The sequence below is a fragment of the Loxodonta africana genome, chromosome 4 (genome assembly GCF_030014295.1).
Source record: "Loxodonta africana isolate mLoxAfr1 chromosome 4, mLoxAfr1.hap2, whole genome shotgun sequence".
Taxonomy (NCBI): Eukaryota; Metazoa; Chordata; class Mammalia; order Proboscidea; family Elephantidae; genus Loxodonta; species Loxodonta africana.
In genome coordinates this window covers 160,246,116-160,273,074 of record NC_087345.1, presented here as the reverse complement: position 1 = coordinate 160,273,074, position 26,959 = coordinate 160,246,116, and the positions used below count along the sequence as shown (strand labels likewise).

At 37.0% G+C, this 26,959-nt stretch overlaps 1 protein-coding gene across 1 annotated transcript in view; it reads right to left on the bottom strand.

Moving 5' to 3' along the window:
* The window catches only part of MALRD1 (MAM and LDL receptor class A domain containing 1), a 956,759-nt gene that overhangs the window by 508,331 nt on the left and 421,469 nt on the right, over positions 1–26,959 (bottom strand). The gene's annotated exons all lie outside the window — the stretch shown is intronic.

The window sequence follows — 26,959 nt, the reverse complement described above, 5'->3', positions numbered from 1 at the left end:
TGCAATATGGTTGGGCTCAGGCAATGCTGCTGAAAGTAAAAGTTATCATTAATCATCATAATTATTTTTAACACACGGCCTCATTTTAGAATTGAGAAAATTGTGGAACAGGAAAGTAAAGTAAAAGGTATAATGATTAGAATTAATTTATTATCATAAGTTTCAGAATATAAATATGTTAAGTTGTATTAAGTACCAAAACACCTCCCAGGTATTCTTTTAAATATTTTATTAATAACATTGCTAAAGTTGTTTTTCCCCCTTATTTCCAGTATAGAGGGAATTACACAAGCATTATTATACAGGTACTCCCTGACTTACGATGGGGTTCTGTTCCAATGACTCTGTTCTAAGTTGGTTCTGATATAAGTCAGATACCTCATTTTTTTTTCTTTAGTTTTCATTATTATCCTTTTATTATCAGCATCTTTAAAAACCAGATCTTATTTGTCTTTGGAGGTTAGAAACATTATATATAAACTTATGTATTACATATTACTAACAATAAGATGCATGAACTAAACAGATGGTTGTAAGTGCAGTTTGTCACAGCTCAAATACGCTGTAAGTCGAGGACTACCTGTAACACTTATGGTAAATTATAAAACTAACAATGCTAGTAAGGATGTTATAAAATTGAGTACTGTGTCATTACATGGTCATATCTTATAAAATTATGTGTTTAGGATAGGTTCATATTCTTTATTTTTAAGTAAATATAGCGTAACATAAATGCAGTGAGTGATCTATTTGACCATAAGTAATAAAATGTACAGTTTATAATTCCTTGACTACAACAAATCTTTATTAAATTCTTTTGAATATTATAAAAGAAAATCTGTAAAGTCATAATAATATGTGAGATGGTAACCAAAAGTTAAAAATATTTGAGAGGATTCTAAGTTGTAATAATCTAAAATGCATTCAGATAAAGATTTCTCTCTTAAAGAAATCTTATTTAACAATTGTTCAAATTTTTCGTTGTTGCTGAAATATTTTGAAGGCAATTTTATCTAAATGAAAATAGAAATGACTCACATGAGCTGGATTTCTTTCATTCTATGTCATCAGAACACTAAGGAATCTGCTCTCTCCAGCACACAGACCAAAGGAAGGTAGGAACACATCCCAGCAGAAGCCATGGCAACTCATGGACTAATAATCACCTGTATTCTAGTACATAAGACACTAAGAATTTATAAATTTTGCTTGGCATCAAAACAGATTTTTTTAATACACATTTTCTGACAGCACAGGCTAGATAAAATTGCATGTATACACACACTGACGCACACACACACACACATACATACATACACACAGACATATATATACAAATTTGTTGTTGTTGTTGGGTGCCATCCAGTTGGTTCTGACACATAGCAACTCTATGTAAAACAGAACAAAATGCTGCCAGGTCCTGCACCATCCACGCAATTATTGTTATGCTTGAACCCATTGTTGCAGCCACTATGTCAGTCCATCTCATTGAGGGTGTTGCTCTTTTTTGCTGACCCTCTACTTTACCAAACATAATGTTTCTCCAGGGACTGATACCTTCAGATAACATTTCCAAAGTATGTGAGACAGTCTCTTCATCCTTGCTTTTAAGGAATATTCTGGTTGTACTTCCAAAACATATTGTGATTCTTTTGGCTGTCCATGGTATACTTAATATCCTTCACCAACACCACAATTCAAAGACATCAGTTCTTCTTTGGTCTTCCTTATTCATGGTCTAGCTTTCTCATGAATATGAGGTGACTGAAAACACCATGGCTTGGGTCAGGTGCACCTTAGTCTTCAAGGTGACATCTTTGCTTTTGAACACTTTAAAGAGGTCTTTTGCAGAAGATTTGCCCAGTGAAATGAGTCTTTTGATTTCTTGACTACTGTTTCCATGGGTGTTGATTGTGGATCCAAGTAAAATGAAATCCTTGACAACTTCAGTCTTTTCTCTGTTTATCATGATGTTGCTTATTGGTCCAGTTGTGAGGATTTTTGAGGTGTAATCCATCCTGAAGGCTGTGGTCTTTGATCTTCATCAGTAAGTGCTTCAAGTCCTCTTCACTTTCAGCAAGCAAGGTTGTGTCATCTGCATACCACAGGTTATTATTTTGTCTTCCTCCAATCCTGATGCTACATTCTTCTTCATATAGTCCATCTTCTTGGTTTATTTGCTCAGCGTACACACGGAGTAAGTATGGTGAAAGCACACAAGCCTCATGCACACCTTTCCTGACTTTAAACCACAGTATTCCCTTCTTCTGTTCAAATAAATGCCTCTTGGTCTATGTACAGGCTCCTCACGAGCACAATTAAGTGTTCTGGAATTCCCATTCTTCACAATGTTACCCTTAACTTGTTATGATACACACAGTTAAATGCCTTTGCATAGTCAATAAAATACAGGTGAACATCTTTCTGGTACTCTCTGCTTTCAGCCAGAATCCATCTGACATCAGCAATGATATCCTTGTTTCCACATCTTCCTCTGAATCTGGCTGTTCCCTGTTGATGTACTGCTGCAGCAACTTGTGAATGATCTTCAGCAAAATTTTACTTGCATGTAATATTAATGACATTGTTTGATAATTTCCTCATTTGGTTGGATCATCTTTTTTTGGAATACGCACAAATATGGATTTCTTCCGGTCAGTTGCCCAGGTAGCTGTCTCCCATGATTCTTGGCATACTTGGCATAGATGAGTGAGCACTTCCAGTGCTGCAACCACGTGTGTGTGTGTGTGTGTGTGTGTGTGAGTATACGTATATATGCATATATAAAAGCATATTTATGTTCTTTGTAGTCAATAAGGTAGATAATACAAAAACTTGGGCTTTATAGTTTCACTACCATTTTTCGGTAGGGACTATTTAACTACCAGACTGTTAGTTTGTCATACTGTGGTGGCTTGTGTGTTGCTATGATGCTGGAAGCTGTGCCACCAGTATTTCAAGCACCAGCAGGGTCACCCATGGTAGATAGGCTTCAGTAGAGCTTCCACATTTCTGATCTTCCAAAAATTACCTAATGAAAATCTTCTGGATTGTAACAGAATATTTTCTTTTACAGTATCAAGACTAAACAATGCTTCCCTCTGTTATACATAAAGTCACCATGAGTGGAGGCCTACTCAATGGCAACTAACAACAAGACTATCTAAAATGAAAGTTCACTTTATCATACCCCCACCAAAGAACTTGCCTAACAACCAAGAAAGGCTTAAAATAATCATTTTTAGCTTAGGAAATAACTATAAACACTGTAAACTAAAGAAAACATCAGAGCTAATATACTTTTTTTTAATGGTCTAGTTTAACCATCAGGCTAATACTGTTTTCTATTTAAAAAAAAAAAAAATTCTGTCATTAAATCAACAGTATGCCCACTTTCTATTCAGTTGCTAATTAAGTTCTAAAATTACATTTGAAACTTATTTTGGTAATTTACTCTTTTCTGGAGTAGTCTGTAATGCTTATAGACTCTTTAATTCAGAATAATGTAGTTTACCTCAGTATCCTTTCAAAGGGCCAGGAGGTAGCTTTCACTAAAATAATAATGAACCCCAACTCAGTAACTAGTATCTGAACTGTTGTCCTCATTAAGAACAATCAAATGAAAAACTAACTCAGATGCCAGTGTTTTGGAAAATTTAGCAGCCCATGAGACCCAGAGTCCTATATAGGCTAGTCTAGAGAGGCCATTTATATAAGGAAATAACGCGTGCAGCTGAAAAACAATTTTTTTTTAAATCGTACAAAAACTGCTACATGAATCTCACCAATGTAAGTTATATTTTTCTTCTAGTTCTTACTATAATTTTGAAGATATGCTTCTCTGTAAAGTTTAACCCTAACATATCAGTGGGGGAAATCAATAAGCAGCCATAAGCTGTTTGAATTTCACATGCCTGTGATGAGAGTGAAAGGAGCCCTGATGGTGCAGTGGTTAAAGCGATCCACTGCTAACTGAAAGGTTTGAAACCACCAATGGCTCTGTAGGAGAAAGACATGGTAGTCTGCTTCTGTAGAGAATTTATAGCCTTGGAAACCATATGGGGTTGCTATGAGTTGGAATTGACTTGATGGCAGAGTGTTTGGTTGCTTTTGGTTGGTGGTGAAAGTGAATAACATTTAGCTTCATATCCCACTATTTCCCACAAGTGCCACGTGAAGAAAAGAGCAGCTCCCAGTTCCTGGCATTGCTTGGTGTAATTAATGTCAATGCCAGGCAGCTGTAGCCATGAAGAAGAAATCCATGAGGATCACCTTTGTCTACAGGTGTATCACCAATCAAACCAGTTTCTTCCTTTCCGTTGATCAATATTTTTATAAGTGTAAAAACATCTGTTTCATTAAAAACCATATTATGAAATAAAATAACAGTTCTATCAAAGATCCTACCATTGAATTTCTAAAATTAAGATCCTATTTTGTTCATTTATTCCTTCAACATAGCTTTATTAAGCATATTCTACATGTAAAGCATATTTAAGAAAATAGGAAACTGGAAAGGGGGATAATGTGTATTGAACACAATAGGCAACAGGTCTCAAATATTTCCTTTATAAATGCTATTTAATTTAGTTCCCAGAGCTTCCCTATAGTTTAGGTATCATTCTTATTTTGGCCAGTGAGAAGGCTAAGGTTAGTTACTCTGCTTAGTATTAAAACGTAAATAACTGTGATGGTTAAGATTATGTGTCAACTTGGCTAGGCCATGATTCTCAGTGATTTGGCAGATATTATGCAATCATCCTCCATTTTGTGATCTCACATAAGCAGTCAATCAGTTGAAAAGGAAGCTTCCTTGAGGGTGTGGCCTGCACCCAATAAACATGGATGCTCTGGCAAAGTTCACCCTCTTGATGCTGCATCTGACTCATCATCCTCTGATCTCTGCTTCTTGGAACATGAGCCAGCAGCCTGTTGCCTGATCTGCAGGTTTTGGAATTAACCAGGTTCCACAGCTCCATGAGCCAGCAGCCTGCTGTCTGACCTGCTGATTTAGCATTCAACAGTGCACGTGAGTCTGGAGTTTGGAGAAGCCTCCAACCTGACACCTGATCCACATATTTGGGACTTGCCAGCCTCCACAGCTGTATGAACCATTTCCTTGAAATAAATCTCTCTTTATATATATTTATATGTATATATGCTTCACTGGCTTTGTTCATTTAGAGAAGGCAGCCTAAGATATTTGGTACCCAAAGTGGTTTTAGAGGGACAAAATTGTAAGGATGAGTTTTCTTAATTGGTGCTCGAGTCTAGCTAGTCTTAAAGGTGTTGATGACTCTGCCTCCAGCAGTAACGAGGATACTACTAATCCACGGCATAAGGTGGCAATAGAAATACTCAAAATATCACACCACTGCATCAAATATTTGTAAGAGACAAGGCTGTGGGTGATTACATTTTTGATACTTTTCTACAAATTTTTGCTAGACAAAGTGGTAAAACAAAGAGATGAAATCAAAGCACATCATAGCTCAAGTGCACATACAAGACCTGAAAGTGGCCACTTGTTCCCCGGAAGCCTTATTTCTTGTAGTAACAGAGCTGCTATTGCCAAAAACCAAACATAGAGTCTTATCATAAGAGTGCCTGAATTACAGTGCCAATTGAATTCCCAACCTTGAATGGTGCCTGAAGTTAAAGTGAGGGCATTGACTGGGAATACATGTAATCCTGAAACTTGGGATGGGGACAGATAATCAGGCAGATAATCAGGAAGCTGGGGATATTGAGCCCCTAAATTCCATTGAATCACTCCTGCCAATAGAACCCGAACTCTTACTTTCATCTGAAGAGATTACTCCATCTTTTTCTGCTAAGCCACTCTACCCAGTAAAACCATTATCCCTTAAACCCCCATCTGATGACATTAACTCCTGAAGAGCCATTTGTCGGAGGTATCTATCGCACGGGGCAGCATCTAGGGCATTGCCTAGGGCATTGCCTGGGGCCAATGACTTACAAGACATTGCCAAATGATCCCAGGATCCACCCTTACCATCCATTATTGTTTCCAGATCTATAACTAGACTTAAGTCTCAGGAAGCCCTAAGAGGTGAAGTACAAAAAGTGTGACCCAGGAGGAGATAAGCTACACTCCAAAAGAACTATTTGAGTTTTCTAATATATACAACAGAAACCTGGGGAATATGTGTGGGAATGGCTATAAAGGGTGTGGGATAATGGTGCAAGGAACATAAAGTTGGATCAGTCTGAGTTTATTGATATGGGCTCACTAAGCAACAGTTCTTCATTCAATGTTTCAGCTTGAGACCTTGGAAAAGGATCTAATAGTTTATTTGATTGGTTGACTGAAGCATGGAATAAGCAGTTGCTTACACTAAATCAAGTTGAAATGCCAGAACTGCCTTGGTATACTGTAGAGGAAGGTATTTATTTGAAGGCTTAGGGAAATTGGAACGCTAGAGTGGGTTTATCAGGTGTCACACCAGAGGACACACCTTTTGCCACAACAGTGAGGAACAAATTTGTGAAGAGAGCCCTTCATCCTTGAAGACCAGTGTGATTGCTATCTTATGTAAGTCAGATTTGAGAGTGGGAACCACCCAAACTGAATTAAGACACCTAACTACAATGGAGCTGATTGGACCCTAGGATGGTAGGGGCCAAGTGGTGGCACTTAATCAACAAAGACAAAAAAAAAAAAAAATGGGTGTGGTTACCATAACAGACAGCAGAGGCAAGGCAGTAATCAGAATAGTATGATTTGTATGGACTTATGGCATGGACTACTATAGCCATGGTGTCCCTAGGAGTGAAATAGACAAGAAACCTACTAAATATTTACTTGATCTGTACAAGCAGAATTCTAGGTCAAGTGAATGGCAGTGTAACTCAAATTGCTAGAATAGAGAGTCATGGCCCCTCAATGAACTGCCAAATTGAGCCAGTTTACAGACCCACAGCCCCTCAAAGGCAGAGGAGGCTGGCTCCCCATAAGGGCCCCACTGCACTGCCAAAAATTTGTACAGTTAATCTTTCTCCCAGCCCTCCCCAAAAGGATCTACAACCTTTTACAAGAGTGACTGCTCATTGTACTAAAGGAAATAATAAGATTTTCTGGAGATTCCTGGAGACTGGCTTTGAATTGATGCTAATTCTAGGGTCACCAAAACATCTCTGTGGCCCACCAGTCACAGTAGGAGCCTGTGGAGGTCAGGTTACTAATGGAGTCTTAGCTTGGGTTCCTCTCACAGTGGGTCCAGTGGGTCCCTGAATCCATCCTGTAGTGATTTCCCCAGTTCTAGAATGCATTATTGGAATAGACATACTCAGCAACTGGCAGAACCCCCACATTGGATACCTGACATGTGGAATAAGGGCTATTTTGGTAGAAAAAAATCAAGCAAAAGCCATTAGAACTGTCCCTACCTAGGAAAATAGTGAACCAAAAGCGTTCCTGGAGGGATTGCAGAGATTACTGCCACCATCAAGCAACTCTCCTATTTGGCCTGTGCAAAAAACAGATGGATCTTGGTGAATGTCCAGGGATTCTCATAAACTTAATCAGCTGGTTACTCCAATTGCAGCTGCTGTTCCAGATGTGGTTTCATTGCTTGATCAAATTATACATCTCTGGTACCTGGTATGTAGCTATTGATCTGGTCAGTGCCTTCTTCTCAACTCAGTTTTGAAGGATCACCAGAAACAGTGGCCTTCAGCTGGTGAGGCCAGCAATATGCCTTCACTGTTCTACCTCAGAGGTATATCAACTCTCCAGCCCAATGTCATAATTTAGTTGGCAGGGACCTTGGTCTCCTTTCTCTTCCACAAGATGTCACACTACTCCATTACATTGATGACATTATGCTGACTGGACCTAGTAAGGAGGAAGTATCAAGGACTCCAGATTTATTGGTAAGACGCTGTGTGCAAGAGGATGAGTAACCAATCCCATAAATTTTAGGCACCTTCTACCTCAGTGTAATTTCTAGGGATTCAGTGGTGTGGGGTATATCAAGATATTCCTTCCAAAATGAAGGATAAGTTGTTACATCTGCTTCCTCTACAGCTAAAAAGAAGGCACAATGCCTGATGGGCCAATTTGGATTTTGGAGGCAACATATCCCTGTTTGTGTGGCTACTCTGGCCCATTAATCAAGTTACTCAAAAAGCTGCTGGTTTTGAATGAAGCCCAGAATAAGAGAAGGCTCTGCAATAGGTTCAGGCAGTCGTGCAAGCCACTCTGACACTTGGGCCATATGATCCAGCTGATTCAATGGTTCCTGAAATGTCAGTGGCAAATAGAGACCCTGTTTGGAGTCTTTAGCAGGCCTTCATTTGCTGAAGTGGCACAACTCAAAATGAAAAGAAACAACAGCAAACATCCATTAATAACCGGAACATGGAATGTATGAAGTATGAATCTAGGAAAAAGAGAAGTCATCAAAAATGAGATGGAATGCATAAAGATTGATATCCTAGGCGTTAGTGAGCTGAAATGGACTGGTATTGGCCATTATGAATCAGGCACTCATGTGGTATACTATGCTGGGAATGACAAATTGAAGAGGAAGGGCATTGCTTCATTGTCAAAAAGAATGTTTCGAGATCTATCCTGCCAATGTAGGGCAATATCCATATACCTACAATGCTGTCATTGATAGGATAATATCCATGTATCTACAAGAAAGACCAGTTAATATGATTATTATTCAAATTTACACCCCAACCACTAATATCAAAGATGAAGAAACTGAAGATTTTTATCATCTTCGGCAGTCTGAAATTGATCAAATATGCAATCAAGATGCATTGATAAGTACTGGTGACTGGAATACAAAACCTGGAAACAAGAAGATAGAGTCGTTGGAAAATATGGCCTTGGTGATAGAAACAACACTGGAGATCACACGATAGAATTTTGTAAGATCAATGACTTATTCATTGCAAATACCTTTTTTCAAAAACAGTGACTATTCACATGGACCTCACCAGATGGAAAACTCAAGAATCAAATTGACTATGTCTGAGGAAAGAGACAATAGAAAAGCTCGATAACATCAGACTGAACAAGGCCAAGGTCCAAATGCAGAGCAGAGCATAAATTTCTCCTATGTGTGTTCAAGTTGAAGCTGAAGAAAATTAATACAAGTCTACAAGAGCCAAAGTAGGACTTTGAGTACATCCCACTTGAATTTAGATATCAGCTCAAGAATAGATTTGACATATTGAACACTAATGACCAAACACTGGATGAGTTGTGGGATAACATCAAGGACTTCATACATGAAGAAAGCAAAAGTTCATTAGAAAGATGGAAAAGAAAGAAAAGACAAAAATGGATGTCAGAAGAGACTCTGAAACTAGCTCTTGAATGTAGAGCAGCTAAAGCTAATGGAAGAAATGATGACGTAAAAGAGTTGATCAGATTTCAAAGGACAGCTCAAGAAGACAAAGTACAGTATTATACAGTATTATAATGAAACATGCAAAGACACCAAAGGGCACGAACATGCTCAGCATTTCTCAAGCTGAAAGAACTGAAGAAAAAATTTAACCCTTGAGTTGTAATTTTGAAGGACTCTATGGGCAAAATATTGAAAGATGGCAGGAAGCATCAAAAAAAGATGGAAGGAATACACAGAGCCACCGTACCAAAAAGAATTGGTCCATGTTCAACCACGTCGGAGGTAGCATATGTTCAAGAACTGATGGTATTGAAGGATGAATTCCAAACTGCACTGAAAGCATTGGCTCCAGGAATTGATGGAATATCACAAAGGGATGCAGTGCTGGTGATGCTTACTTATCTATGCCAATAAATTTGGAAGACAGCAACCTAGCCAACTGACTGGGAGGGATCCATAATTGTGCCCATTCCACAGAAAGGTGATTCAACAGAATGTGGAAATTATTGATCAATATCTTTAATATCTCACACAAGTAAAATTTTGCTGAAGATTATTCAAAAATGGTTGCAACATACATTGACAGGGAAATGCCAGAATTTCAAGCCAGATTCAGGAGAGGATGTGAAACAAGGGATAATACTGCTGATGTCAGATGGGTCTTGGGTGAAAGCAGAGAATACCAGAAAGATGTTTACCTGTGTTTCATTGACTATGCAAAGGCATTTAACTGTCTAGATCATACCAGATTACAGATAACATCGAGAACAATGAGACTTCCAGAGCACTTAATCGTGCTCATGCAGAATTTGTGCATAGACCAAGAGGCAGTCATTCAAACAGAACAAGGGGATACCGTGTAGCTTAAAATTAGGAAAGACGTGCATCAGGGTTGTATCCTTTCACCATACTTATTCAATCTGTATGCTTAGCAAATAATCCAAGAAGCTGGACTATATGAAGAAGAACATGATATCTGGATTGGGGGAAGACTCATCAGCAATCTGTGATATGCAGAGAACGCAACCTTGGTTGCTGAAAGTGAAGAGGACTTGAAGCATTTACTGATGGACGTCAAAGGCCACAGTCTTCAGTATGGATTACACCTCAACATAAAGGAAAAAAAATCCTGACAACTGGACCAATAAGCAGCATCATGATAAATGAGGAAAAGATTGAAGTTGTCAAGGATTTCAATTTACTTAGATCCACAATCAACAGCCATGGAAGCAGCAGTTGAGAAATCAAATGGCATATTGCATTGGGCAAATGTGTTGCAAAAGACCACTTTGAACTGTTGAAAAGCAAAGATGTCACTTTGAGGACTAAGTTTTGCTGACCCAAGCCATATTTTCAATTGCCTCATATGCATGTGAAAGCGGGACAATGAATAAGGAAGATCGAAAAAGAATTCGTACCTTTGAATTATGGTGTTGGCGAAGAGCATTGAATATATCCTGGGCTGCCCAAAGAACAAACAAGCCTGTTTTCCAAGACGTATAGCTAGAGTGCACCTTGGAAGTGAGGATTGTGAGACTTCATCTCACATAATTTGGATATTTTGTCAGGAGGGACCAGTCTCTGGAGGAAGACATCATGCATCTAACGTACAGAGTCCTCGAAAAAGAGGAAAATCCTCAACAAGATGGATTTACACAGTGGCTGCAACAATGAGCTCAAGCATAGCAACAATTTTGAAGATGGCTCAAGACCGGGCAGTGTTTTGTTCTGTTGTACATAGAGTCGGTGTCAGTTGGAACCGACTCATTGGCACCTAACAACAATGAGGTGTAAGAATGACTTTGTAATTGTCTTCATTTAGAAACTACGTGTGGTTTAAGTAGATGTGTATAGGTGCCAAGTTGACAAGGGCTGAACTCTGATGATTAAGGTTATGTGTCAACTTGGATAGGCAATTACTGTCAGAGTCTTAGCAGAAATTATGTGATTATCCTCCATTTTGTGATCTGATGTGAGCAGTCAATCAGTTGAAAGGGAAGTTTCCTTGAGGGTGTGGTCTGCATCCAATATATGTGGATATTCTGGCAAAGCTCACTCTCTCTTGATCCTGCATCTGATGTGTCATCCTCTGACCTATGGTTCTTGGGAGGTGAACCAGCAGCCTGCATCTGACCTGCTGATTTTGGGTTTGTTAGCCCCCGCAACCACGTGAGTCAGGAAAAGCCTCCAGCCTGATGCCTGAACCACAGATTTGGGATTTTCCAGCCTCCACAACTGCGTGAGCTATTTCCTTAAATAAAATCTTTCCTTTTATATATTTATATCTATTTGCCTCACTGGTTTTGCTCCTCTAGAGAACCCAGCCTAAGACAGTAACAGAGCCAGCAGTTGCAGAATGATACAGCACAGCCCCTGTACTACTAAGTCAGTTTCCATCAAGTCCAGTCAGACTCATGGTAACCCCATGTGTGTCAGCGTAGATCTATGTTCCCTAAGGTTTTAAATGGCTACCTTTTTTTTTTTTTTTTTTGGAAGTAGATCACTAGGCCTTTCTTCTGAGGCACCTCTGTGTGGGCTCAAACCTCCAACCTTTCAGTCAGCAGCTGAGCATGTTATCCATCTGCACCACTCAGGGACTCCCATGTACCGCTACTCATACATAAAACAATAAGACAATAAACAATAAAAACAATCCTACAAATACTATAGGTTAACAAAATGGATGTCTGTAAGGAAATACTCTAAGAGACTACTTCCTCTGTGGGCAGGTGGCTACGTTAAGTTAACATTTAGTTTGGCTTGATTATTCTTGATGTGGCGAGGTCTGGTCCATCACTTCTTTAACTCTGTTTACGTGAATAAAAATGTCCTGTCAATGTCAATTTGTCATCCAAAGGAAAAAGTTTTTGAAGCCAAATGAATGCAAGAAATTCTATATATAATCTCCCTCTTTGGGAGATTTATAATTCACACGATCATGTTAAAAACATTGAGAGTTTTCACCACACAGAATCTATTCCTTTTTGCAACAAAGTATATCCTCAGTTAAATGATTTAGAAACGTGTATTTCAAAGAACTATTAACATCTTATAGAATACTAAACTAGTGATGCACAGAACAAGTTTTTTTCAAATCGTGATATTAAACAAAAGAAGCATAATTAGAGAAGCTGGCTTCCAGTTCTCAGAGGGGGCCCTTTCTTAGCTGTGTGACTTTGGTGCTGTTTATTTAAAATGACTTTCTTTCAGCAACTTGCTAATGCATTAACTCCTTCTTCTGCAGAATCCCACTCAATTATTTCTGGAAACGTGCATTGCATATCGCATGTGAGCTTACAATTGTCATTAACTGGCCATTTTCTTACTCCTGCGTGTCTCCCTTTGTGTCCTCCTCCCAGTAAATCTGCTGAACACTGATGAACTGCTCTGTGAAAGCCCTGCAGATCTGGCTTAGGACAAGTATGACTTTGGCACGACCACACCACTCTGCCGGGCCCCGCCGTTCTTGCAGATGGAGTCATTGTCAGGTCCACCATCTCCTGCCCAGCACCACTGCCCTGTCACAGATTAGCACCCCATACACTAATGCTGACGTCAGGGTGTAAGATCCTCAAGTGCTCAAAAGAGCACTGTGTATGTGATTCAGACAATTGTGGGCAAAATGCTCTTTCTTCTTTAATGTTTTTTTTTTTTCTACTTGGTTATCAGAACAATTCTGCTATTCCCCAGGTTTACGGAGTTCTTAGAAAAATCAATATTTCACTTCTTATCTAGAATCTTCTACCCACAACCAACCCCAATTCTTTCCCTGGCTTTAGGACTTTCAAAATCATGGAAAACAGGTCTATGAGAAAAATCTAAATAATGTCATAATGGATTTTAGAACTTCAAAACATATTAATCCTAGAAAATTACTGCATTTTTCATTAAATACCAAATATTTATTTTATAGCATTTATTGCTATAGTAAATAGAATTTTATTTATTTTAAAATCCTCTATATGGTGCATTTTTTTTTTTTTTATTGATTAATAAGAAACCTGTAAATTGCTTGATACACATATCTAGCCATGTTACTGAACTCTTTTTTTTTTTGGTCAATTTTATTTTTTAAAAAATAAGTCACTGTGCTTTTGACATATAATCATATGAAAATAATTATAATTTGGCTCTCATTTATTTTATGTTTTAGATATTGACCAGAAGCACAAAAAGAATATTAAATTGTAATATTAATAGCAGTTATTGTAGACATGTTCCTGATTTTAATAAAAATACTGCCATTATTTCATTAATTGGGTAAAAAAAATAGGGTAATAATCTATTCATGTATAAGAAATAGGTGTTATATTTAAACAAATATTTTTAATGCCTATCAATCTGATATTATTTTTAGTGATTTATTTTGTTACATTAATAGATTTTATATTAAAACATTTTTTATGTTAAAACATTCTTAAATGTAAGATTTCCATCTGCAAGTGATGTAATCAATCTATTACTAAATTTAGTTTGCTAGCATTTTAAATTTTTACACATCTATATTCACAACATGTTTCAACTATAGTTTTTTTTCTTTTCTAATTTTTGAGAACTTCATTATCAGTGACATATTAGCTTCATAAAATCAATTCTATCATTTTATACAGTTGGTATAGTTTCTTTGGGCATTATCAACTCATTACAATTTGATAGAACTCAGCAGTATCTACCCCAGGAGACAAAATTGGAGGACATTTGTTGATAACTTTATTTGATAGTTAATGGTCTAGTCAGGCTTTCTGCTTTATTAGTTAATTTTGGTCATTTTTCTCAAAGCATATTAAATATTTCATTAACATTTTGAGACTAGCAGAGAGTTATTTGTCTCCTTATGCTTTTTATTGCCCCATCAGTAATTCTACCTTTATTTAATTGTTTTTCCTCCTTTTAAAAAATTAAACTGCTGTTTTGTCTACTAATTAAAAGAACACAGTCTTATTTATCATCATCATCATCATTATTATTACTACTGTTTTCCAAGTTAGCATTTCCTTATCCATGCTTTCCTTCAGCTTATTTTGTTTTTGGTAACTTTCTATTTTGAAATCATTGCAAACTCACAGAGAAGTTGCAAGAATAGTACAAGTAACTCTCATCTACTCTTTAAACCAATTCGCAAATGTTTACACTTTACCTATTTGCAAATAGGTACACACATGCACACTCATACACACATTTTTCCAAAGCATTTGAAAGTAAATCAGAGACACGGTGCCATTTTATCAATAAATAATTCCATGTGTCTTTCCTGTAAGCAGGGATATTTTCTTACATAACCACTGTAAAGTCACAAAACCAAAATTTGATATTAATATAAAACTATTATCTAATCCACAGTACATATTCTAATATTGCCAAGTATCCTCTTTATACCCTTTTTAGTTATTTTTTTCCCCTTGGTTCAGGGTCTGCTTTGGGATCACATGTTGCATTTAGTTCCCATGAAACTTTAGTCTTTTTTAATCTGTAACAATTTCTCATTCTTTCTCTTTCTTAGCCTTGACATTTTTGAAGAGGACAAACAAGTTATTTTAGAATGTTCTTGCATTTAAAATTATCTTAGGAATCCTTAGGATTAGATTCAGGTGACACATTTTTGCTCAAATACTACAGAAGAAGCAATGTGTCCTTCTTAATACATCATATCAGGAAGCAAGATACTGCTTTGTCCTAATGGCCTTCAAGTTTATTGTGAACAACTGGCTAAGGTAAAGTCTGCCAGATCTCTCCCATATAAAGTCACTGTTTTTCCTTACATAATTAATAATTACTTTGTAGAGAAGTACAACGTGACTATAAAAACATGCTGGTCTCATAAAATGTTCACCAACTATTTTAGTCTCCATTGATAGTTTTCTAAATTCTTCTTCATTCCACATTTAATAGTTGGTTTTCTGATGTAACAAAGAGCTTTGCCTTCTCCCATTTATTTGTTTTTATCAGTATGGTCTCATAGATTTGTATTTGAACCAAAAGATTATATTATTATTATCTATTCTGATTAACAAATTACCCCATATTAAGCAATGGAAGCTCTATAAACTGACTTCTATGTCCTTTATGTCCTTCTTTGAACACATCCTTCTTTCATGCACAACAAAATGTTTCAGGTTCATCTTGCACTTCCCCTTCCCAGGCCAGCCCTGGAATCAACCTTTGCTCAAAAAAGCCCAGATTCTTTTTAGTGGAGGCAGTATTTTAAAGATCATGGGTGGGGCCAAGATGGCAGAGTAGTCAGATGCTTCTGGTGATCCCTCTTACAACAAAAAGCTAAAACACCAAGTGAAACGGTTATATTTATGACAAGCTAGGAGCCCTGAATGTCAAAGGCAAAGTAGAAGACAGACTGAGTGTCAGGGGGAGGGAGAGATGATTCAGAAGCAGAGAGGACTTGCTGGACCTGAATCACTGGGAACCCTCAGGCACCATTCCCTAAAGAGACTGTGGTGGGCCTGGCAGTAGTATTCCGGACATGGTTTCCTCAGGGAAGAGACAATGAGCCACACAGCCTACTCATACCTCCGGAACCAGAGAAGAATGGCACTCTCGGCAAAAGCTACATACTTGAGTTTATTTTACCCCCAGCCTCCAAGCCAGCATCAGTGGCTGTCAATTCCCCTGGGCCTGAGATAGGTCCTGCTGTGCACCCTGAGACATTTTCCTGGCCTTGGAGAAGGAATAAATTCACAAATGGGGGAAAAGATAATCTGCCAGCTCCACTAAGCTAGGGAGCTCAGGACAGAAGTGGCTCCTGTCCAGGCACATATGGTCTATGGACTTTGAATACCTTTCACCCCTGCATGGACCCATGCGGGCCCGTTTCAGGAGAATAGGCCCTTGTTGGCAGACTGCAACTGTTTCAGCTGTGTGGTGGAGAGGTGAGTGCGTGATGTTTGACACCACTTTGCCTATTAAACAGAGTCCTCACCTATGCACATCAGGGGCCTAAGGACTCATGGCACCACCCACATCACCTAGCCACCAGCAACAGGGGTTTAAGAATAAGGGGTACCTTCCAGTCCTTACAACCAAAAGCACTGGGTGCCTACGATTCGAATGCAGAACCCACCCGTCTGTGCGCTTTAGGCAATAGGGATGTACTTTCTCCACAGACACTTGGCAGACGGTTTTCAGCCGCATGCCTTGTTCAGAGTGTGACCTGCTGTTGCAACCAGATACCTGTACCTACATCAATCACACCTGCCCCTTTAAGATTGTAGGACAGAGCCTGTACCACACACTTGATGGCCAATACCTGGACACCTGGTCTGAATCCATACAAAAAAAGTGAATGGGCTCCTAAGCTCATATACCTGGTAACAGCTATAGCCATCTGGTGACAGGACATTACAGCTTCAAAGGTGAAAATAATCAAGCTAGCTCACTCAAGCAGCCTATTTGGGCATATAAAAAATAAATAAATAAATAATAAAGAAGCTAGGATACAGTAAGCAAACATAAAATAAACTAATACAATAACTTATAGATGGCTCAGAGACAACACTCAATATCAAATCATATAAAGAAGCAGACCATGATCACTTCAACAAGCTCTCAAAACAAAGAATCAGGGGATCTTCCAGATGAAGATGCCGTCCTGGAATTACCAGGTGCAAAATACAAAAGATTAATATATAGAACTCTTCAAGGCATCAGGAATGAGATCAGGAAGGAGATCAGGCAAAATGCAGAACAAGCCAAGGAACACACAGATAAAGCAGCTGAAGAAATAAAACGGTTATTCAAGAACATAATGAAAAATTTAATAGGCTGCAAGAATCTATAGAGAGACAGCAATCAGAAATTCAGAAGATTAACAATAAAATTACAGAATTAGACAACTCAATAGAAAGTGAGAAGAGCAGAATTAAGGAAATGGAAGGTAGAATTAGTGAGATTGAAGATAAAACACTTGACAACAACATATTCAAAGAAAAATCAGGTAAAAGAATTTTAAAAAAGGAAGAAACCCTACGAATCATGTGAGACTTTATCAAGAGAAATAACCTACGAGCGATTGGAATACCCAAAGATGGAGGGATAACAGAAAATACAGAGAGAATTGTTGAAGTTTTGTTGGCAGAAAACTTGCCTGATATTGTGAAAGATGAGAAGATATCTATCCAAGATGCTTTCCAAACCCCACACAAGGTAGATCTCAAAAGAAAGTCGCCAGACATATTATAATCAAACTTGCCAAAACCAAAGATAGAGACAAATTTAAGAGTGGCTAGTTTTTTAGGGATAAATGAAAAGTCACCTACAAAAGAGAGACAATAAGAATAAGATTAGGCTACTTGGCAGAAACCATGCAGGCAAGAAGGCAATGGGATGACTTATATAAAGCATTTAAGGAAACAAATTGCCAGCCAAGAATCATATATCCAGCAAAACTGTCTCTCAAATACGAAGGCGAAATTAGGACACTTCCAGATAAACAGAAGATTAGGGAATTTGTAAAAACCAAACCAAAACTACAAGAAATACTAAAGGGAGTTCTTTGGTTAGAAAATCAATAATATCAGGTATCAACCCAAGACTAGAACACTGGGAAGAGCAATCAGAAGTCAACCCAGTAAGGGAAATCACAAAAATAATTAAAGATTAAAAAAGGCTTAAAATGGAAACAGCAATGCCATTATGTAAAAGAAGTCAACATTAAAATAATAAAGAGGGACTAAGTCATAGATCTTTCATATGCAGAGGAGGTCAAGCTGATAAAGGAAATAAAACTTAGGTTTTTAAACTTAGAAAAATAGGAGTAAATATTAAGGTGATCACAAAGGAGACTAACAATCCTGCTTATCAAAATAAAACATAACAACAACAAAAAAAGACTCAGCAAAAACAAAATCAACAACAATGATTAAGAGGAAAAGACAATATATACAGATAAACTACTCAGCACCAAAAATTAAGTAGGAAAAAGAAACTGTCAACAACACACAAAAAAAAGACATCAAAATGACAGCACTAAATTCATACCTATCCATAATTACCCCGAATGTAAATGGACTAAATGCACCAATAAAGACACAGAGAGTGACAGAATGGATAAAAAACATGATCCATCTATACATGCTGCCTACAAGAGACACACCTTAGACTTAGAGATGCAAACAAACTAAATCTCAAAGGACGGAAAAAAACATATCAAGCAAAAAACAACTAAAAAAGAGCAGGAGTGACAATATTAATTTCTAAAAAAATAGGCTTTAAAGTTAAATCCACCACAAAGGATAAGGAAGGACACTATATAATTATTAAAAGGACAACATACCAGGAGGATATAACCATATTAAATATTTATGCACCCAATGACAGGGCTGCAAGATACATAAAACAAACCCTATCAGCACCGAAAAGTGGGATAGACAGCTCCACAATTATAGTAGGAAACTTCAACACACCACTTTTGGTGAAGGATAGAAATTCCAGAAAGAAGCTCAATAAAGACATGGAAGAGCTAAATGCCACAATCAACCAACTTGACCTCATAGACACAGAACACCCCACCCAACAGCAGCGAAGTATACTTTCTTTTCCAGCACACATGAGACATTCTTTAGAATAGACCACATATTAGGTCATAAAGCAAGCCTTAAGAGAATCGAAAATACTGAAATATTACAAAGCATCTTCTGTGACCATAAGATCATAAAAGTAGAAATCAATAGCAGAAAAAGCAGGGAGCAGAAATCAAACACTTGGAAACTGAACAATATCCTGCTCAAAAACAACTGGGTTATAGAAGACATTAAGGATGGAATAAAGAAATTCGTAGAATCCAATGAGAACGAAAACACTTCCTATCAGAACCTTTGGGACACAGCTAAAGCAATGTTCAGAGGTCATTTTATATCAACATATGCACACATACAAAAAGAAGAAAGGTCCAAAATCCAAGAATTATCACTACAAGTTGAACAAATAGAAAGAGAGCAACAAAAGAAACACTCAGGCACCAGAAGAAAGCAAATAATAAAAGTTAGGGCAGGATTAAATGAAATAAAACCCAGTGCTGTCAAGTCAATTCCACCTCATAGCAACCCTATAGGACAGAGTAGAACTGCCCCATAGAGTTTCCAAGGAGCACCTGGTGGATCCTAACTGCCAATCCTTTGGTTCTCAGCGGTAGCACTTAACCACTACACCACCAGGGTTTCCTTAAATGAAATAGAGAACAGAAGAACAATTGAAAGAGTTAACAAGACCAAAAACTGGTTCTTTGAAAAACTAACTCAAAATGGATCAAAGACCTAAATATAAAATCTAAAATGATAAAGATCATGGAAAAAAAAATAAGGACAACGCTAGAATCATTGAGTATGAGCAGGTGATATTTGACAAGGGCCCAAAGTCAGTTAAATGGGGAAAAGACAGTCTCTTGAACAAATGGTCCTGGCATAAACCTTTGGCCAAACTGACAAAAGAAAAACAGGAGAGGAAGCAAATAACCGAATAAGAAATGAGATGGGTGATAGCACAACAGACCCAACTGAAATTAAAAGAATCATATCAGACTACTATGAAAAATTGTACTTTAACAATTTTGAAAACCTACAAGAAATGGATGATTTTCTAGAAACACACTGCCTACCTAACACAAAAAGAAGTAGAACAACTAAATAGACCCAAAACAAGAGATTGAAAAGATAATTTAAAAAACTCCCACAACAACAACAACAAAGAAAAGTCATGGCCTAGACAGCTTCACTGCAGAGTTCTACCAAAGTTTTAGAGAAGAGTTAACACCACTACTACTAAAGGTATTTCAGAGCATAGAAAAGAATGGACTACTCCCAGACTCATTCTATGAAGCCAGCATATCTCTGATACCAAAACCAAGTAAAGACACCACAAAAAAAGAAAATTACAGTCCTGTAACCCTCACGAAATTAAATGTAAAAATCCTCAACAAAATTCTAGCCAATAGAATTCAACAACATATCAAAAAATAATTCACCATGACCAAGTGGAATTTATGCAGGGATGGTTCAACATTAGAAAAACAATTAATGTAATTCACCATATAAATAAAAAACAAGAACCACATCATCTTATCAATTGATTCAGAAAAGGCATTTGGCAAAGTCTAACACCCATTTGTGATAAAAAAAAAAAAACACTCAGCAAAATAGCAATAAAAGGAAAATTCCTCAACATAATAAAGGGCATTTATAATAAAGCCAACAGACAACATCAACCTAAATAGAGTCTGAAAGCATTCCCCTTGAGAATGGGAACCAGACAAAGATGCCCTTTATTACCACTCTTATTCAACATGTACCGGAGGTCCTGGCCAGAGTAATTAGGCCAGATAAAGAAATAAAGGGCACCCAGATTGTTATGGAAGACGTAAAAGTATCTCTATTTATGGATGACATGATCTTATACACAGAAAACCCTGAAGAATCCTCAAGAAAACTACTGAAACTAATAGAGTTCAGCAGATTATCAGGATAGAAGATAAACATGCAAAAATCACTTGGATTCCTCCACACCAACAAAGAGAACATCCCCAAATCAATACAATTTACCGTAGCCCCCCAAAAGATAAAATGCTTAGGAATAAATCTCACCAGAGACTTAAAAGACCTATACAATGAAAACTACAAGACACTACTGAAAGAAACCAAAGGAGACCTACATACGTAAAAAAACATATCTTGCTCATGGATAGAAAGAGTGAACATTGTAAAAATGTCTATTCTACCAAAAGCGATCTATAGACACACTGCCGTTTAAATCCAAATTCCAATGACATTTTTTAATGAAACGGAGAAACAAATCATCAACTTCATATGAAAGGGAAAGAGGCCCCAGATAAGTAAGGCATTACTGAAAAAGAAGAACAAAATGGGAGGCCTCACACTACCTGGTTTTAGAACATATTATACTGCTGCAGTAGACAAAACAGCCTGGTACTTGTCCAACAACAGATACATGGACCGATGGAACGGAATTGAAAATCTAGACATAAATCCATCCGCATATGAGCAGCTGATATTTGACAAAGGCCCAAAGTCTGTTAAATGGGGAAAAGAGTCTCTTTAACAAATGGTGCTGGCATAGCTGGATCTCCACCTGTAATAAAATGAAACAAGACCCATACCTCACACCATGCAGAAAAACTAACTCAAAATGGATCAAAGACCTAAATATAAAATCTAAAACAATAAAGATCATGGAAAAAAAAAATGACAACGCTAGAATCACCGAGTATGAGCAGCTGATATTTGACAAAGGCCCAAAGTCAGTTAAATGGGGAAAAGACAGTCTCTTTAACAAATGGTCCTGGCATAACTGGACCTCCATCTGCAAAAAAATGAAACAAGACTCATACCATGCACAAAAACTAACACAAAATGGATCAAAGACCTACATATAGTCTAAAACAATGAAGATCATGGAAGAAAAAATAAGCACAATGCTAGAAGCCCTGATACATGGCATAAACAGTACACAAAACATTACTAACAATGCACAAACACCAGAAGAGAAACTAGATCACTGGGAGCTCCTAAAAATCAAACACCTACGCTCATCCAAAGACTTCATCAAAAGGGTAAAAAGATTACCTACAGACTGGGAAAAAATTTTCAGCTACAACATTTCTGATCAGCTTCTGACCTCCCCAGACCTTCTGTTAGTTGAGGACAGGAACCATTCCCAAAGCCAAATGGACTATAGGATAGAAAATGATACTGGTGGGGAGTGAGCTTTTTGGATCAAGTAGACACATGAGAGTATGTGGGCAGCTCCTGTCTGGAGGGGAGATGAGAAGGCAGAAGGGGACAGAACCTTGCTGAATGGACATGGAAATAGAGCCTGGAGAGAAGGAGTGTGCTGTCTCATTAGGGGGAGAACAACCAGGAGTATATACCAAGGTGTATATTAATTTTTGTATGAAAGACTGACTTGATTTGTAAACTTTCACTTAAAACACAATACAAATTAAAAAAAGAAAAACAAAATCATTTAATAATGTGTCATTATTTAATAATGTAACAATCTAGTAATATGTAATTGCTTTGAGGCCTTCTCAGTGGACAGAGCTGGGAAATTTATATGTATTTATCATTTGTCAAACATGAGCTTATATAGATATCACCAATTTCAATCCAACACCACATTTCCATATGTGTCATTCCAAACTACAACAGTGAGAAGCCTAGCCCCGATTTTAGTCAATATTTTTATTTATTGCTCAAATCTAGAATATGTAGAAGGTGTAATCATCAAACTATACCACTATTAAAAGTAAGCCAACTAATCAGAAAGCAAAGTTTGTTCACAGGCTTTTAAAGGAAAAATTAAATATAGTGAATGCACAAGTCTTAAGTACACAGCTTGATGTCCTGACAAATGCATACACATGTACCACAAATAGAGAACATTTACATTACCCAGGAAAATTCCCTCATGTTCCTTTCTCAGTGTATGCTCATATATTCTGCATATGATTGTCAAATTCTAAGTCTTCTCGGATTTCAGATGGGATCATGCTCCATCTGTAAATCAAACTGAGAAGATTCAACATTGCAATGATATTAAGTCTTCCTATCTATGAACTTGTAAATCTCTCCATTTACTTAATTATTTCCTAATTCTCTCAACAATATTTCGCAGTTTCCAGTGTAGAAGTCTTGCATATCTTCTAATAAATTTATTCCTAAGTAGTTTATGCTTTTTATGCCATTGTAAACAGTTATTCTCAATTTCAATTTCCATCTCTTTGCTATTACTACAGGGTCACTATGAGCCGGAATTGACTCAAAGGTAATGGGCTTGGTTTGGTTTTTTGCTACTACTACACAGGAGAGAATTTATTTTTGCATATTGCCCTTGCATCCTGCAAACTTGGAGTCCCTGGGTTGCATAAATGATTAAGCACTTGACTAAAACCCAAAAGGTTGCCAATTAGAACCGACCCAGAGGCACCCCAGAAGACAGCTCTGGCGAGCTGCTTCAAAAAACTCACAGCCTTGAAAACCCTACTGAGCAGTTTGACTCCGCATACGTGGGGTCACCATGAGTCAGAATCAACTCCATGACAATTAACTATAACAACAATGTCCTGCAACCTTACTAAATTTACTTACCAGCTCTAATGTTTTATACACTGATTAGACTTTTCTATGTAGACAACTGATCAACTTCGATGCTTTTTTACTTTTCGTTTCAACTCTGTATGTTTTTACAGACAAGGTCCTCCGGGATAATTGTTGAATAAAAGATGAGAAAAGTGAGAATGGTCTACCTTCCCTTGCCCAGCCTTAGGGTAGAAGTGTTGAATATTTCATCTTCAAGTAAGATATTTTTTACAGTTATCTTTTATCAGTTTAAGGAAGTCCCTTCTATTCCCAGTTTTCAAAAGTTTTATCATAAATGAGTGCTGTCTCTTATCAAATGCCTTTTCTTGATTGAAATGTGATCATATGATTTCTTTCCTTTTATTCTGTTAATGTGGTGAATTACATTGTTTAATTTTTGAACATCAAGTCAAATGTGTGTTACTTGATTTATTAAAGATTTTTGGTTCTAGGTTCATGAGGGAGATTTGCAGTTTGCTTTTTTTTAGTTGTTTCTCTGGGTTTTGATTTCAGAGCTCTACTGGCATCACAAAATGAGTTGGAAAATGTTCTTTATTCCTCATGATCTCCAAGATTTTGTGTAAGGTTGTTGTTACCTCATCCTTAGACAACTAATGGATTTCACCAGTGAAGCTCTCTGAGCTTAAAGTTGGTTTGGAGAGAAAATGCAATGTCAGTTATGTGGTTTTATTCAGATTTGTTTCAATTTTCCTAGGGTGTTTTCTAAATTACCTGTTCATTTCTCTAAGCTGTTTAATTTTTGGAATGAAGTTATTCATAAGATTTCTTTATGAGTCTTTCAATGGCATTGGAGTTTGTGGTGAATTTCATATCTTCATTCCTGATATCATAAGCTTTGTTTTGTCTCTTTAATCTTAATCAGTTTAGATAGGTATCAAATTTACTGATCTTTCACAGATACAATTTCTGGCCTTTTTAATATTTTCCTATTTAATATTTTATATGTTTATGCTCTGATCTTTTACCTTCCATATACTTATTTTGTCTTTAATTTTTTTCATTAATCTTCTGAAGTCGGAAACTTAGATCACTGATTTTAGATCCTTCTTCCTTTATAATATAAACACTTAATACTAGCAATTTCCCTTTAATCACTGATTTAGCAGAAATTGTAACCATGTTTTATTTATCAGTATATCTAAGTTTTCATTCAGTTTTAATACTTTTCATCGTTTCTCTTATGCTTTCTTAGTCTTACACATTTTTTTTATTGTACTTTAGATGAAGGTTTATAGAACAAACTAGCTTCTCATTAAACAGTACACATTTTTTTTATGACATTGGTTAACAACCCCACAACATGTCAACATTCTCCCTTCTCGACCTTGGGTTCCCTATTACCAGCTTTACTGTCCCCTCCTGCCTTCTAGTCCTTGCCCCTGGGCTGGTGCCCCTTTAGTCTCATTCTGTTTTATGGGCCTGTCTAATCTTTGGCTGAAGGGCGAACCTTGGGAGTGACTTCATTACTGAACTAAAAGGGAGTCTGGATCCATACTCTTGGGGTTTTTCCAGTCTCTGTCAGGCCAGTAAGTCTGGTCTCTTTTTTTTTGTTGTTTGTTTGTTCTACATTTTTCTTCAGCTCTGTCCAGGACCCTCTATTGTGATCCCTGTCACAGTGGTCAGTGGTGGCAGTCCGGTATCATCTGATTGTGCTGGACTCAGTCTGGTGGAGGCCATGGTAGTTGTGGTCCTTTAGTCCTTTGGACTAATCTTTCCCTTGTATCTTTAGTTTTCTTCATTCTCCCTCGCTCCTGAAAGGATGAGATCAGTGGAGTATCTTAGATGGCCGTGTACAGGCTTTAAAGACCCCCAGACGCTACTCACCAAAGTAGAATGTAGAACATTTTCTTTATAAAGTAAGTTATGCCAGTTGGGCTAGATATTCCCTGAGACCATGGTCCCCACAGTCCTCAGCCCAGAAATTTGGTTCCTCAGGGAGTTCGGATGTGTCTATAGAGCTTCCATGACCTTGCCTTGAATGAGTTGTGCTGGCGTCCCCAGAATTGTGTACTGTCTTACCCTTTACCAAAGCTACCATTTACCTATTATCTATTTAGTGTTTTCCCATCCCCACCCCTCTCCTCCCTTGTAACCATCAAAGATTGTGTGTGTGTGTGTGTAAACCTTTAATGACAGGGATGGTCTCCTATAATATTTGTCCTTTTGTGATTGACTTATTTCCCTCAGCATAATGCCCTCCAGATTAATCCACGTTATGACATGCTTGGCAGATTCATCATTGTTCTTTTTTGTTGCATAATACTTGCATTGGTTGTTTTTAAGTGAATTATTTATATGACAAAAATTTGGAGATTTTCTAGATATCTGTTGTTATTGGTATATAAAAAATGTTGTGGTCAGGTGGCATACTTTAGAATGTTTTAATCTTTTACTGTGTACTGAGACTTGTTTTGAGGCCCAACATAAGGTCATTTTTTTTAACATTCCATTTGCACTTGAAACTGTTTATTCTGTAGTTCTGGAGTGTAGTTTTCTTTCAGTTTCATCAGATCAATGTGGTTGCTAGTGCTATTCAGATTTATTATACTCATGAATTTTTTTATAGAGTTGTTCTATGAATTACTGAGAAGGGGTGTTCCAATTCCTTTTTTGCTTTTTGTTTTACTTTTTTAGTCCTGTTAAGACTTGCTTCATGCATTTCGAAGCTCTGTGTTTAGGCAAACACACATTTCTGATTGCTATGTCTTCTTGATAAATTGACCATTTTATCATAAAGTAATTTCTCTCTTTCATTTGTAATGTTCTTTTTCTTAAAGTCCATTGCTAAATTAATTTAGATACCACAAACTTCTTATGTTGGCTGTTTTCAAGAGACATATTTTAAATATAAACACCAGGATAGTTGAAAATAATAGAATGGAAAAATATACACTATTCAAATAGTTGGATCATGTGTTTTACCCAATTAGAAATCCCTGCATTTTAATTGGTGTGTTTAATATAATTAATGTTATGGCAAGGTTTAGGTTAATTTTATTATTTCTTTCTATATCTCCCATCTATTTTATATTTCCCTTTTCCAGTCCAATTTTGATTTAATAAACTGTTTTTAGTGTTCCATTTTAATTCTTCTGTTGGGCTTTTAATTATATTTCCTTGCATTACTTTTTTCAGTGGTTAATCTAATCATTGCAGTAAGCATGCTTAACCTCTCACAGTCAACTAAGAGTTAGCATTGTTTTTCATGTAAAAATATAAGAACCTTGGTACAGTTTAGTTCCACTGGACTTCTTTTCTTTGTGCTATTTTTGTTATATACATTATATCTACTCATGTTATTTTTTAGACACATTATATTTACTTAAAATCATATTATTTAAAGTTAATAAATTAATAGAGAAAAATGTAGTTGTGTGTGTATATATGTGGTTGTGTGTATTTTTTTAAACTGTGGTGAAAATATACACAACAAAATATATGCCATCTCAG